This window comes from Rattus norvegicus, chromosome 11 (assembly GCF_036323735.1).
Source record: "Rattus norvegicus strain BN/NHsdMcwi chromosome 11, GRCr8, whole genome shotgun sequence".
NCBI classification, from domain to species: domain Eukaryota; kingdom Metazoa; phylum Chordata; class Mammalia; order Rodentia; family Muridae; genus Rattus; species Rattus norvegicus.
This window is the reverse complement of record NC_086029.1, coordinates 76,192,344-76,206,880: the sequence shown is the minus strand read 5'-3', so window position 1 is coordinate 76,206,880 and position 14,537 is coordinate 76,192,344. Positions and strand designations below refer to the sequence as shown.

The window sequence follows — 14,537 nt, the reverse complement described above, 5'->3', positions numbered from 1 at the left end:
CAATTTTAGTTGTCTTCAGGGAACTGTACTCAAATGAAGCCAAAATCTTTGACTTTACACCACAAAGAAAACTTCCAGGATGAGTCAGGATGAAGCAAACCTGGAGTTTATTAAGAAAGGCCTTAGGGGCTGGAGAGAAGCTTTGGTGATTAAGCTTGCGGTCTGCTCTTGCAGAGGGGCCATTCCCAGAAGCTCACGAACCGTGTGTAAAATAATAAAAAGGATGTCCTTAATCCCAATACACAGGAAGCACACAGGAACTCTGTGAGTTCGAGGCCAGCTTGGGCTACAGAGGGAGTTCCAGGACAGTCAGGGCTATACAGAGAAACCTTGTCTTGAAAAACAAAAAAAAGGGGGGGAGGGGGCGTGCTGGAGAGATGGCTCAGTGGTTAAGAGCACTGACTGCTCTTCCAGAGGTCCTGAGTTCAATTCCCAGCAACCACATGGTGGCTCACAACCATCTGTAATGGGATCCGATGCCCTCTTCTGGTGTGTCTGAGGACAGTGACAGTGACAGTGCACACACACACACACCCACAAAGGAAAAAAAAGAAAAAATTTAATATAGATTTAAGCATGATGGGGTAAGCTTAGGAAAAAGTTGAGTAGATTTTAGATTTAAGCGTGATGGGGGTAAGCTTAGGGAAAAGTTGAATAGATCCAAGTGTGGGCATGGGCTTCTCAAGAATATGTCTCTTTGTTTTACTAGAGATTGGGTCTCACACATGAGGAAAGTTCTCTATCACTGAGCAACATCCCCAGGCCCTCTTCCATCTATCTATCTATCTATCTATCTATCTATCTATCTGTCTGTCTGTCTGTCTGTCTGTCTGTCTGTCTATCTATCTATCTATCTATCTATCGAGTCTCACCTTAGGTTCAATACCCAGTGGTACCCTCATGGTATCTCACAGTCATCTCCAGTTCCAGTGGATTCAGCTTCTCTTCCGATCTCTATGGGAACCAGGCACGCACATGTGTGCTTATATTGTACAGACAAAACATTTGTATACATAAATGTTTTTAGATTTAAATATATTTCGAGGGGGAGAAAATCACTATGTAAACCCCGGCTGGTCTGGAACTTTCTATGTAGACCAAGCGGACCTCAAACTTACAGAGATCCATCTACCTCAGCTTCTGCCTCCTGAGTGCTGGGATGAAAGGTGTGTGCCGCCAAGCCTAGCCCACATTTTAAAGTCTTATTTTATTACTTTTTATCTTTTGAGACTAGATTTGACGTAGCCCAGGCTGATGCGAGGAACTTCCTGCCCCACCCTCTAGTTACTGGAATTACAAACCTCTGCCTCCAGGCCTATATCTATTTACATAGTTTTTGAAATCACAAATTCAACAGGTTTATTAAAAATACAGTAAAAAGGGGTTGGGGGTTTAGCTCAGTGGTAGAGCGCTTGCCTAGGAAGCGCAAGGCCCTGGGTTCGGTCCCCAGCTCCGAAAAAAAGAAAAAAAAACAAAACAGTAAAAAATACTTATCTCAGAAAACCCTTTATTTAGTGCCCAAGATAAGGTAGATTATGTTGTGTCATATACAGGATGATTAGGTAAGAACAGACTAAAGAAAATCAAAGGAATTCTTATCATCCTTTGGTCACAAGGACATCAAGGCATGTTTTGACTATAAACATGGTTAATCCCTTCTCTGTGAAAGTTTCTTGATTCTTAGCCACCAGGGGTGTGGAGCCACTGTCCAGACTTAGAAGATCAATAGTTGTGTTCCTGTGGGTGAATACGAATTAATCTCTTTTAAATTCAGAATCTTATCATACTACCAGGAATGTTGGCACACACCTTTAATCCCAGGTTCAGGAGATGGAGGCAAGGGGAGCTTTGTGAGTTCAAAACCAGCCTCATCTATATAGTAAGTTCCTGGCCAGTCAATGCTGTACAGGGAGACTTAGTTTAAGAAAAAAAGAAAAGAAAAGAAAAGAAAAGAAAAGGAAAGAGAAGAAAAGAAAAGAAAAGAGAAAAGAAAAGAAAAGACTGGAGAGATGTCTCTATGGTGAAGAGCACTGGCTGCTCTTCCAGAGGACCCAGGTTCAAATCCCGACAACCACATGGTGGTTCACAACCATCTGCAATGGGCCCTGACGATTTCTTCTGGTGTGCAGGCATACATGCCAGCGTACACAATAAATAAATAAATCCTGAAGAAAGAAAAGAAGCTGGAGTGGTGGATGTGGGGCGGTGGTGGTGTAAACCTTTAATCTCAGCACTTGAGAGGCAGAGGCAGATGAATCTCTGTGAGTCTGAGGCCAGCCTGTGCAGTAGAGACGTAAGCATTCTTCGGAAAGTTGTTTAGATGGTGTTTTTGCTGGAGCGAGCACGTGAGAGAACATGGCGTAAAAGTGGACACAGGCGTGAAAGGCTAAGGCAGACCCGTGAAAGGACGTTTCCCTGAAGCGGACAGGATGTTCTGCTAAAGCAAGCATGTGAAAGAACAGGTGATGAAAGGTTCCAATGACAGGCGTGTATTGGTCCACCTTACATGTGTAGTTTGGCTGCATTTTCGGGACGCCATAGAGAGAAACGCACCAAAACTCTTCTGATGGCGAGCGGCAGTTTGTTGCCGCTTCCAAAGACTCAGGCTGATTGGATGAGAGCGCTGAGGCAAGAGCCGTCCGTGCTGAGGCGAGGCATGTGGAGGACACATGGTGTTTGGAGGGTATAAATAGGACTCCACGGAGTGACGGAGACAGAGCTTGGCTTGCTGTTACAGCTAGCTGCGCAACCCTTGTGGGTCTCGAGTCTTCGCTGATCTTCAGTTCCCTGAGAGAGGGACAGCTAAGAACTTCTCCTAGTGTCCCTGTTGGTCCCTCCTGCTGACTAGAGCTGAGGCTGAGGCCTGGTTGTCTCTGCTAAGTCATGTCACCACTGTTGCTAACCTGACTGTCCTGGACGGACTGCTGGTGTATTCATGAGGTGTTTGTGAGTGGATCGAGCTGCCGCTGCCTGCTAACCTGTGACCTGAACTGCCGATTTCCACACAACACAGATGGGAGTTGCTCCAAAAAAAAGCCTTTCCAAAGAGGTCCACTTCCCCCGCCCCCGTTCTTACTTTTCCACTACCCCTGGTGGGTGGTGGGTCACAAGGAAGGTTAAAGCATTTAAGCACCATCATTAAAAAATAGATTTTGAAAAAAAAAAATTAAAGTTACAAGCCTGGTCTACGGAGTGAGTTCCAGGACAGTCAGGGCTACACAGAGAAACCCTGTCTTGAAAAGCAAACAGAACACTTTGTACTATTCCTGTAGGATAAAGGCTGGGCTCAGAGATGTCTTCTCCACACTGGGATATAACCCTGGGTTTTAGAAATAAGTAAATTGGATACAGAGGAAGGGTGACAGCTTGTTGTAGGTGAACACAGACTTTGCTCTGTAACCCACTTGGCTGGACTGACAAGCTCAGAGCAGTTCGCTGAGAGGTAGTTGGGGACTCTTCTAAGGACGAGGATATTTACTTTTAGTGGGGCATGGTCTCTTTATGTTGTCCAGACCCTGAACCCCTGGTTTCAGCTGTTCCTCCTGCCTCAGCCTCCCTAACAGCTAGGACTCTGGACAGATCCTGGCTTGAATAGAACAGCATGTTAATCTAGATTTTCCAGGCACTATAAACATGTAAGTAGCACTATAAAAAGGGTGTTTTATCCTGAGGGACACATCCAGAGCATGTCAAATACAGAGGTAAATGCTAGCAGCAAACCACTGAACTGAGGACAGGACCCCCCTTTGGGGGAATCAGAGGATTGAAAGAGTTGAAGGAGCTTGCAACACCATAAGAACAATGCCAACCAACCAGAGCTTCCAAGGACTAAACCACTACCTAAAGACTACACATGGACCCAGGGCTCCAACTGCATATGTAGCAGAGAATAGCCTTGTTTGGCACCAGTGGAAGGGGAAGCCCTTGGTCCTGCCAGGGTTGGACCCCCAATGCAGGGGAAAGTCGAGGTGGGAAGGGGGGTGGATGTGGGGGGAACACCGGTATGGGGGAGGGGGAGGGAATAGGGGGCTAATGGACAGGAAACTGGGAAAGAGAATAATATTTGGAATGTAAATAAATATATCTAATAAAAAAAGAAATAAAGACAGAGAATACTTTCTGGTGTTTGTTATTTGAAACCAAAAAATTTACAGGTTTGAGCCTGTAATCCCAGCACTTGGAGAGTGGAAATAGGAAGACCGTGAGTTCAAGATTATTCTCATCTTAGAGTTTGAAGCCAGCAGAAGTATGACTAAAATTAAAAAAAAAAAAAAAACAATCTTCAGTGGAGATTGGAAAGATGGCAGCTATTGTGATTGAACTTTTCCTTAGAAATCCAGGGACCAGCACAATAGTTCCGGGGGTAAAGGCCCCCACTGCCACTCCCGATGGCCCAAACTCCATTCCTGGGACAAACATGCTGGAAAAAGAACCAACTGTCACTCCTTGTCTCACCAGTTGTCCTCTGACCTCCACACATGGGTCACAGTGTAGCACACTAGCATATGCTGGCACACACATACACAGATGCACTACAGTGAATAAACAAATAATTCTATAAAACAAAACTAATTCCCCACAAAACCCTCAAAGTCAAGAGAAACCATGTCTACCCCATTCTAAGCTTGTTTATCTACAATAATAGGATGTGGGTAGACCAGAAATCTCTCTTTAGGGGGACTAAACCAAACTGGTTAGATCTAAGATGGCTTCCACGTAAAGCAGACAACCTCTAAGTCATTTTAATACTGCCTTATTTGCATTCAAAGTGACATAGCCACCCTCGGTGCCATGACCGTTGACAGTTAGTATGACAATGACTCAAGAGATACACAGGAGAGAAAAAGAGGTGGCACTCGAGTTCCTGGAAAAATCTCGTTTCCAGGAAAAGATTTGAATATCCCTCGAATATTCCTTCCTTTCAGAGCCTCCTTTCTTTAACTCTATACCTAAGACCACCTGACCCTGGATGGAGAAATTGTTGCCTGCAAAAATTTCCTTCCCTGCACAGTTTTGGCTAGACTTCTAAGATGGCTTCCCTTTGTTTCCACAATGCTGAGATGAAAAACACAGTTTGGAGGAAAAAAAAAAAAACACCACATATTTTTTGCAGGTTTTGTTTTTAAAGATTTATTTATTTTATGTATATGAGCACACTATTGCTGTCTTCAGACACACCAGAAGAGCGCATCGGATCCCATTACAGATGGTTGTAAGCCACTATGCGGTTGCTGGGAATTGAACTCAGGACCTCTGAAAGAGTAGTCAGTTCTCTTTGTTGTAGCCAGTTTTCTTTCCTTCCTTCCTTCCTTCCTTCCTTTCCTCCTCCCCCCTTTCCTCGTCTTCCTCCTTTCTCTCTCTCTCTCTCTCTCTCTCTCTCTCTCTCTCTCTCTGTCTTTTGCAACATGGGACTTTAATAACCACTGCCCCACCCCAGGTTCAGGTTGAGGAACCAAGAAGAGAGGCACAGGACAGACAATATCTAACTTCTATGTAAGTGTCCTGCTAGGTAGATTAGCTGAGGCTATAGCCCAGGTTGACCTTGATCACATGATCCTTCTGCCTCTGCTTTCCAAATGTCGGGATTACAAGTGTGTACCATAGCACCCAGCCTCGCTTCAACTTTTTAGCAACTCTACAGTGTACTCAAATGCCCTTGCAGGAAGAGCGGTGGAAGGGAAAGAGGATATTACTTTAAGGAATAAAATATTCTGGTGGTGGTGGTGCATGCCTTTAATCCCAACACAGAGGAGACAGATCTGACTTCAAGGTCAATCCTGTGTACAGACCGAGTTCCAGGACAGCTAGAGCTTCACATAAAACTCCTGTCTTGAGAAAAGAGAAGCGGGGAGGAAGAAAAGGAGGAAAGGGGAAAACAAGTTCAACTTCATATTGGCAAAGATATAGAAACATGGGGGAAAGGACTGCAAAGCAGTACACACAAGAGATCAGAAGGCAATGCTGAAGTCCGATGACCATGACAATATAAGTGTCCTGCTCACTCTGTTCCACCTTGAGGAAGGACTGTGCTGTATCCTCAGAAGGTGAGGGTGGGAGCCGGATGTTTACATATTTTTGAACAAAATCATCCCTCCAGCCTTCAGGGACTAAGCATTGTACCATTGCCGTCTGTAGCCTACTTTACTTTCCTAGGAGCCATCTGCATATTGATGTGGTAGGAGGAAAACACAATTAAGGGCTCGCTGCTTAGAAGCCACTGCATGAGCACCGAGCGCTAGCCATCAGGGGCACATTGACACTACAGCCAAACAAGGTTGTCTACAAACTGCATATTTAACTTGTAGAAGAACCTTGAATTTCTGCCTGGGACATTCAAAGAGAAAAAAAATAGGAATGTTCTTTTCTCATCTTGGGAGTGAAGGAAAGCAAGCATTATTAGTTAGTAAGGGCAACACGAGGGGTGGGCAGACAGACGTGCGAACGGGTGGGTGGACAGAGAGAAGAACAAACTCAACTTTCAGAAAACCCCTTCCAAGAACAGAACTTACATCTTTCTTTGTCCTAACTGACAAGCATGCCCTGTAATTCCTAACTGAGAAAAAGCATCTGTTTCCCGGAGCAGATTTGCTTCTCACATCTTGGCTATATCAACACACACACACACACACACACACACACACACACACACACACACACACACACACACACATATATATATATTTGGAGCTGGGGACCAAACTCAGGGCCTTGTGCTTGCTAGGCAAGCGCTCTACCACTGAGCCAAATCCCCAACCCCTTCAACTTATATTTAAATGATCACACATGATTGCACAGATGCTGTACAAAGGAGAGAGGTTATGATCTCCTTTCAGTGTAGGAACCAAGGACTGTTTCATCTCGATTCTCTCTTGAGGCTGCCCAAGCTGTAGGCAGGAAAGTCCTTTCCCTACATATTTGTAGTCAGCCTATTCTTGAGCTGATCTTGAAAAAAAGAAAAAAAAAAAACAAACAAAAGCTGTGGATCTCTACCAGGACCTAGGCACCAAGCTAATGTTTGCTGAGTCTCAGGGAGGCTGTGGCAATGCAGGTGTCTGCCAGCATCTGTGGGTACAGGTAAAGGAACAAAACTCCTCACTGCCACAATGAGCAGCCCGAGAGGTTCCCCTAGAGTTTCAGAGAACTTGACTTGGGTCAAATGGGGATTCAAGGCACACGTGCTAAAAAGAGTTATACAGGGCTAGCCAGTCTATAAAGCAGAGTTGGAGGCTGTGCCATAAAGATTTTAGTATGAGACTTAAGCAGCACACTCAGGAGAAAGGAAAGTGTTAGGAGAATATAGGTGAGGGGCTCTCAAGCTGAAGTAACAGAATATGTGTTCATATGTGCTCCCCACGGGAGCTTCACAGCTCATTGTGGGGGGGGGGGTTGGGTTTTTTTTTTTTTGGTTTTTGTCTTCCACCTGTGAAATTTTGGGGGGGGGGGTTTGAAGTCCTATCAATAAGTATCACTAAGTGGTTCCTAGGAGGCACCTGAGAAAATTGCAACTGATCAGATGTGGGCAGCCTGTGCAAGCCATCCAAGGCCATGTTAATGTCTAAGATCCGTGTTGCCAAGGGCCGTGTCTGGGTCTTCTGTCCCACTGTAGCCTGGGTTCTTGCTGATATCTGTGACTAGTGTTACCACTGAGGGTGTGACGATGTCCGAGGGCCACGCTGCCAACAGGGGCCATGTGGATGTGGATAGGTGTGAGGCCATGTTGACCTCTGAGATTCATGCTGTTGCCAGAAACCATGTGGAAATTCATGATCCAAGCCCCCTGTTGACTGTAAAGGGCAAGGAAGCTACTTTTGAGTGACATCGAGGACTACAGACTCACAGTTGAGAAAGAGGTACATAGAAGGCTTTGGTGACAACCCCTGTCCCCGCCCCCACCAAAGTAACAGCGTAGACAGGAAACCATGGAAGAAACCTTTCTAAAATTGTGATAAGGATGTTCAAGTGTAGCTCTCCACAATAGAGGGTTTCTGTCAGGGGTGCGGGTAGGGAAAGATTCAGTTTTCTTGAAAGGGCTGGCTGTTGAGAATGTGACCATGCTCCAGTGACTATATAGACAACACAAATTAGACTTTTTTTAAAAATTTTTTTCTTCTTTTTTGAGGGTGGTGACAAGGGAGGGAGGGTGGTGACAAGGGAGGGAGAGTGGTGACAAGGGAGGGAGGGTGGGCCTGGGAAGACTGGGAAGGGGATGCAAGATGCTAGATTCCCCAATCACCAATAAAAAATTATCGTGGAAAAAAGAAGTGTAGCCTACCTAGTAAGTTATTTCTCTGCCAGCGAAATGAGCCAATTCAAGTCAGATTATACTATATTAAATGCAGGTTTATTGAGAAGTTGCTCTCAGGTAGTTCACTGGCCCCAAGGACTGAGGCCAGGAGAGTCACCATGAGAAGGGAGAGAAGAGCTTGAGGAGACCAAAATGACTGGATTATATAGGGAAGACCCTCTGGGGGAAGGGCAGCCCAGTCTGAAGGCTAGAAAGTTCAGAGTTGGAGGCAGGATCTGCCAGGTAGGGAGTAAGGGATGTTGGGAGAACCTGGAGGCCAGGTCAGCTTTAATATATAAAATATGCCTTTCAGCCCCTTGTCCCTAGGTCTGTAACCAAACATAGCCCACCGAGATACTGCAGGTGATGTCTGGAGAAAACAATGAGACCCTGCTCCAGGTCACATGCATTTAGGCCTTAAGCCTGGGTCATTGCTATTCTAACAAAAAGCTATGTATCTATGAAAGGAATATTAACTCTGTCTGCCGCCATTGTAACAAACATTGTACTGGAGTTCTTGCTCTGCAGTGGGTGACAGGCTCCAATCAGACTCCCTTTACACATGCCTATAATCTCCCTGCCTTCCTAGCCCACCTCAGGTCATTTATGCTGCAGCATGTCCTGACGCAGTGCTTTTATCTATCTATACTTGGCCGTCTGCTTGTCCAGTGTTCTGCCTTATATTCCGAAACATGTACCTTCTCTGTACTTGAATCCAGTAGGCTGTCCCCATTTCCCTTGCTCTCTTAAATTCAGAGTGGGCAAAATGTGAATGAATAGAACGTTTAATTCTCTTCCTGACTTTTGTTGGCTTTAAATGCGACCGTTTCATGGAAACAGCTCCCGGCCCACAGACTAACTAACGTCCCCTCAGCTGATACATGAAAACGAGCCAGCCGTCTAACGATCCCTGTTATCTAGGCATATCGAGTGTTCAGGGAGCTAACATCAGTCTGTTGGGCGGGGCGTAGCAAATGGATCCAAAGTCAAGCGATACCATCTGTAGCAGAGACTCAGTTCAAGACCATCTGCTCGTTCTTGGCAAGTATGGAGCATGGGTTTCCCCTCTTGGGGAAAGATGGGTAAGAGCCTACACCTCAACTGGGTTGGGCTTCAAGGGAGGTCTCCAGTTCTAACAGGATACCGACTTGTCAGACAATACCAGTAGGTGCTTTCTGCAGTAGGCTGATTTAACAGAGTAGGGGAGAGAAACGGCCGGTTTTGTTTTGGTTTGTTTGTTTGTTTGTTTGTTTTTTAGTCAGTCTTGCATTTTATTGTCATTGTCACCTCAGACCGTGACTGCGTACATGCGCAGTGGGTACAGCCGCCCCTTCCGCTGCTGCTCCTTGATCTTCAGCCTCTCTTGGTGCCGTGAGCCGGCAGCGCACGGCTCTCATCTTCTTGGGTCGCAGGTCCAGGGGCTTGTACCTCTTTCCCTTGTAGAATTTCCTGAGGTTTTCCTGATGAGTCTGATTGATGACAGTGAGGACACGGGCGACAGATTTTCGTACAACTTGTATCTTGGAGAACTTGGATCTGGCGCTGCCTGTCACGCTGGCGACGTGACGATGGGACAGTTCCACTTTCAGATTGTCCAGTTATTTCAACAACTCCTCCTTCTTCCCGCACAGGTCTCAAGCCTTAATCTTGGACATGGCTGCATTGTTCACGGCTGAGGTCTCCTGGTTCGAGAGAAAGAACGGCCCAGTTTTTAAAATTATGGTCTCAATGAACTAGTGATTGTGAAATCATTTTAAAGAGTCTATGAACATTTTGCAGTCAAGTGAAATTAATAAAATAGAACAGAAGGGATATGTTGAATAAGGGGATGAAAGGATAGCTCAGTGCTTAAAAGCGTACACTGCCCTTGCAGGAGAACTGAATTTAGTTCCCAGCATCCTTAACAGATGGCTTACAACTGCCAGGAACTCCAGCTCAGGGGAATCCGTAGGCAGCCACACATACTCATACAGGGACAGATAAATCTTCAAAGTAAATTGACAGCCGAAAGGAAAGGCATGCTTCCTGAGACCCTTTCTTTGACTGTACAAGCTCACACAGGCACCTTTTCTAAGATAATAGGAGTGAGAAAGCACACCAAGTCCATCTTGGGTTCAGGCTCTTTCTTAGAGAACCTGACCTAAGGTTGAACTCGAGTTGACCACCAGGCCTGCAGCTAGCCCTGGTCTCCAGGTCACTCCCTAACAACCACCAACCTCGAGGAAAGCAGAAGTTATAGTTGGACCTAAAGATATTATGAAAGTTTACGCTTTGGCTCCCAGCACCAACCAATCATTCTGAAGGGCCACAAATTCTGCAATAGCCTCTCAGTCAGACGTGTGTCAAGCTGGAAACCCCCTTGCTTGTCTGCTTGCCTCTATAGATGCTTGCTTGAGACAGAGCTCAGTGTTTCCCTCTCCCATCCTGCTGCATCAGTGACAACGGGGTGGCTGAAGCTCCTGAAGACTCTTGTGTGATTGCATCAGAATCGGCTTCTTGGTGGTCTTTGGGGGCTCTCAAAATGGGCACAACATGAGAAACAATGAGAGGAGAGGATGAAGGAGGTTTATTTATTCTATGAAGAAAACAAAAGTGCAAGCAACGGAAGATCCTTACAATTGATATAATAGAAAAAAAATATTAACGTTCAAAATAGATAAATGTAATATTTTTTTTAATTAATACATCTCGGTGGCAGGTTCATTGCCTGCCTCAATGCTTTATGTTCTCAAATGAAAGACATACACACACACACACACACACACACACGCACACACACACACTACACAGTCTTTATATTTTGATATGCTTTAACCAGCTCAATGGCTGGGTCTAACCTCCACACGGTTAAGCCCAAGTTATTTATTACTTACTAATTCTAAGTTCTATCTCGGCTGCTCTGGACTAGGGCTGCCCAACTGAGCCACATTCTGGGCCACGCTTTCCCGGCTCCTTCATGTGGCGACCATCTCTCTCTGCCCTGCACTCTTCTCAGGCATGGCGTCCTTCCTCTCCTCCACACTCTCCCAGCATGGCAGATCTCTCCTTCCTAACCTCCTTGTCCCAAGCCCAGGAACCCGTCTGTCTATGAAGACAGACGTGTTGTTTAGGACACATGATTTCAAGTCAGAAATTATACGATGCCTACTAATGAGGAAAAGAATTATTGTATAGACTTACTTTGAACATCCATTATAGCTGCTAAAAACGAGAAAGGACTGCACATACCAGCATGGAAATACACCCAAGATGTGCCATTCACCGAGAAAGCGTTGAACAAGAAAATCCAGAATGAAGCCCCGCATGGTGGCTCAGATCCTTAATCCCTGCCCTGAGGAGACAGAGGCACAGATGTAATAATTTGAGGCTAGCCTGGACTACTTAGCAAGTTCCAGGACAGTCAGAGCTGCATAGTGCATATAGTGAGACCTTATCTAAAAAAATTAATAATTTTAAAAATAAATTCAAAATATGTGTGCTACAATGTCAACTTTTATCGATGGTAATTTATTCGACAAATATTTATTTAAAATTTACAAAGTTCTGGACACTAGTATAAGTATTGAGAATCCAGAAATAATCAAAGGACAAAACTTCTGATATAAAAAGGGCTTTTGGAGACAGGATATCTAACATCTGGTAGCCCCGGCTAGACTCACACTGATGACATCCTTAGTGCTAAGAATATAGGCAGGGTGTGGGGGCACACATCTGTAATTCTAGCACTCTGGAAATAGAGACAGGTGGGTCTCTGTGAGATTATGGCCAGCCTAGTCCACTCATGAGTTCTAGGACAACCAGAGCTACAAAATAAAGAGGCCCTGTCTCAAAAATAACCAAAACAAAACAAAAAACCCCCAACCAAATAAAATAAAATAATAAACACAAAGCCAGGCAGTGGTGGCGCACGCTTTTATTGTCAGCACTTGGGAGGCAGAGGCAGGCAGATCTCTGTGAATTCCAGGCCAGCCTGGTCTACAGAGTGAGTTCCAAGACAACCGGGGCTACAGAGAAAGCCTGCCTCAAAACAAACAAATAAACAAAACCTAAATATATACATACACTACATACATACAAAAATCATTTAGCACACACCTAGTCTAATATATCTCATATTCTGTTAATAAAGAGTGGCAATAAACAAATCAATAGATTTTCTAGATTAGAAATTGAAAGTGCAATGGAGAGTGATAAATCAGACAGAACAGGAGATTGAATGAAATGGGAGGAGTAAAGAAACCAAAATAGACGCTCGGCGGGTGAAAAGGGAAGTTTATTCCAAACTGCCAAGGCTGTCTACAGGGAAAGCAAGCAAAAGCTAATGGGGAAAGATTTCCACAAATGGGAACGGAAGAAAAGGGGTTTGAGAGCCGGCGTGGGGCTTGTGAGCAGGGATTGAGGGAGCCTAGAGGCGAGCACTGACCTTGACAAGTTAAGGAACACCACAGGTTAGAGCTGAGGGTTACTCTTGCCAGATTTAAGAATGACCCTCCTCTTAGCAAGCAGGAACTTCCTTCAAGCTCCTGAGGGACTGGTGGCTTTTGTCTAAATGCCAGACCTTGCTAAAAGGGGACCAGACACAGAATAGAGAGTCCTGTAAGACAGGAATTACAATGTTAAGTCTAGCCACAGTGGAGGGCTGCCATGGAAGTCGCAGCTTGCGTAGAGACCTGAATAGAGCGAGAAAGCATGCCACTTGGCTGCTGCAGGTAACTTTTGCAGTCAGAGCAAGCCTGTGGCTCTGAAGAAGGCGCATGCCCGGATTTTTTCAGGGACACGCCGGGCCGTTGTTACTGCAAAGAGGAGCCTTACTGTTTCACCCCGAGAAGCAAAGTAGACATATATTTAGTAAATCTTTAAACTGCCTAGTCACGTAGGCAGCGGCTGGGAACAACTAGTTTACACAAGAAGAAACACAGACCCAAAGCCATCATTTAGGATGTTTAAGAAGCTTCTCAAGGGCAAAAATAAAAAAAATCGAGTCAGGCATTTTTCTGAACACGCTTCCTTGTCCCACGCCTGCCTGAGGGTAGTGTCTGTGCTCTGTGAGCTCTGAGAGGCTAGGAACCGTTTCTATGTCTGTTCTGTTTACATTTTCTATCTTCTGGCACTGTTCTCTGTGAGCACAGGCATTCATGCTGGCCAGCAGTTACATGCTTGCAATCCCAGAACAACCCTGAGCACTTAACTCATTTAAACTTCCCAACATGCCTCTGAGGGCTGTAACAATACTGTCGCGTTAACCGCAGTGTAGGACACACAGCGAGTGTTACATGTCAAAGCAAGAATTTCAACCCAGGTATCCTAGTACCAGACCATTGTCCCAAACCATTACACTCCCTCACTAACTTAGTCTTCATCCGCGTCATCATTACCACCATCACTTAAAGGGTCCATCACCCCTGTCAGGGAAGCTTGGCAGGCTAACTGTAGATCCTCACCTCCCTCTTCTCCTTCAAATCGAATCCCCCAGTGTCTTAGTTAGGGATTTACTGCTGTGAAGAGACACCATGACCAAGGCAAGTCTTATAAAGGACAACCTTTAATTGGGGCTGGCTTACAGGTTCAGAGGTTCAGTCCATTACCATCAAGGTGGGAGCAGGGCAGCATGCAGGCAGGCATGGTGCAGGCTGAGCTGAGAGTTCTACATCTTCATCTGAAGGCTGCTAGTGGAAAATTGTGTGTGTGTGTGTGTGTGTGTGTGTGTGTGTGTGTGTGTGTGTGTGTGTACCATGCGGATGACCAGTGAAAATGGCTTCAAACAGAACGGTGAAAACTGGACTTACAGATTGTTGTGAACTATCTTGTTGGCATTGGTACTAGAATCCAGGTCCCCTGCAAGTACATCTAGTGCTCTTAACTGCTAAGCCATCTCCCAAGCATCCTCTTCCCCTTTTGTTGAAAGAAGGTCTTGCTTTCTCTCTCTCTCTCTCTCTCTCTCTCTCTCTCTCTCTCTCTCTCTCTCTCTCTCTATCACACACACACACACACACACACACACACACCCCTACCCCTCTTAGAACATTATATCAAGCACAATTGTTGTGCTGCTTAGTTTTTGGTTACCTTGACACAAACTAGGATTATCTGGGACGAGCAGCCTCAATTAAGAAACTGCCTCCATCAGACTGACTGTAAAGAGGCCGAACTGAAGCTGAGACTGTGGAGGAAGGCTGCTTCCTGGCTTGCTCCTAGTGGCTTGCTCAGCCTGCACATGGGGCTCCACCCACAGTGAGCTGGGCCCTTCCACTCC

At 45.4% G+C, this 14,537-nt stretch overlaps 1 pseudogene; it reads right to left on the bottom strand.

The window, feature by feature from the left end:
- Nucleotides 1-8,322: 8,322 nt before the first annotated feature.
- Nucleotides 8,323-14,174, bottom strand: LOC134481006 (large ribosomal subunit protein uL29-like; annotated as a pseudogene).
- Between the last annotated feature and the right edge of the window lie 363 nt (nucleotides 14,175-14,537).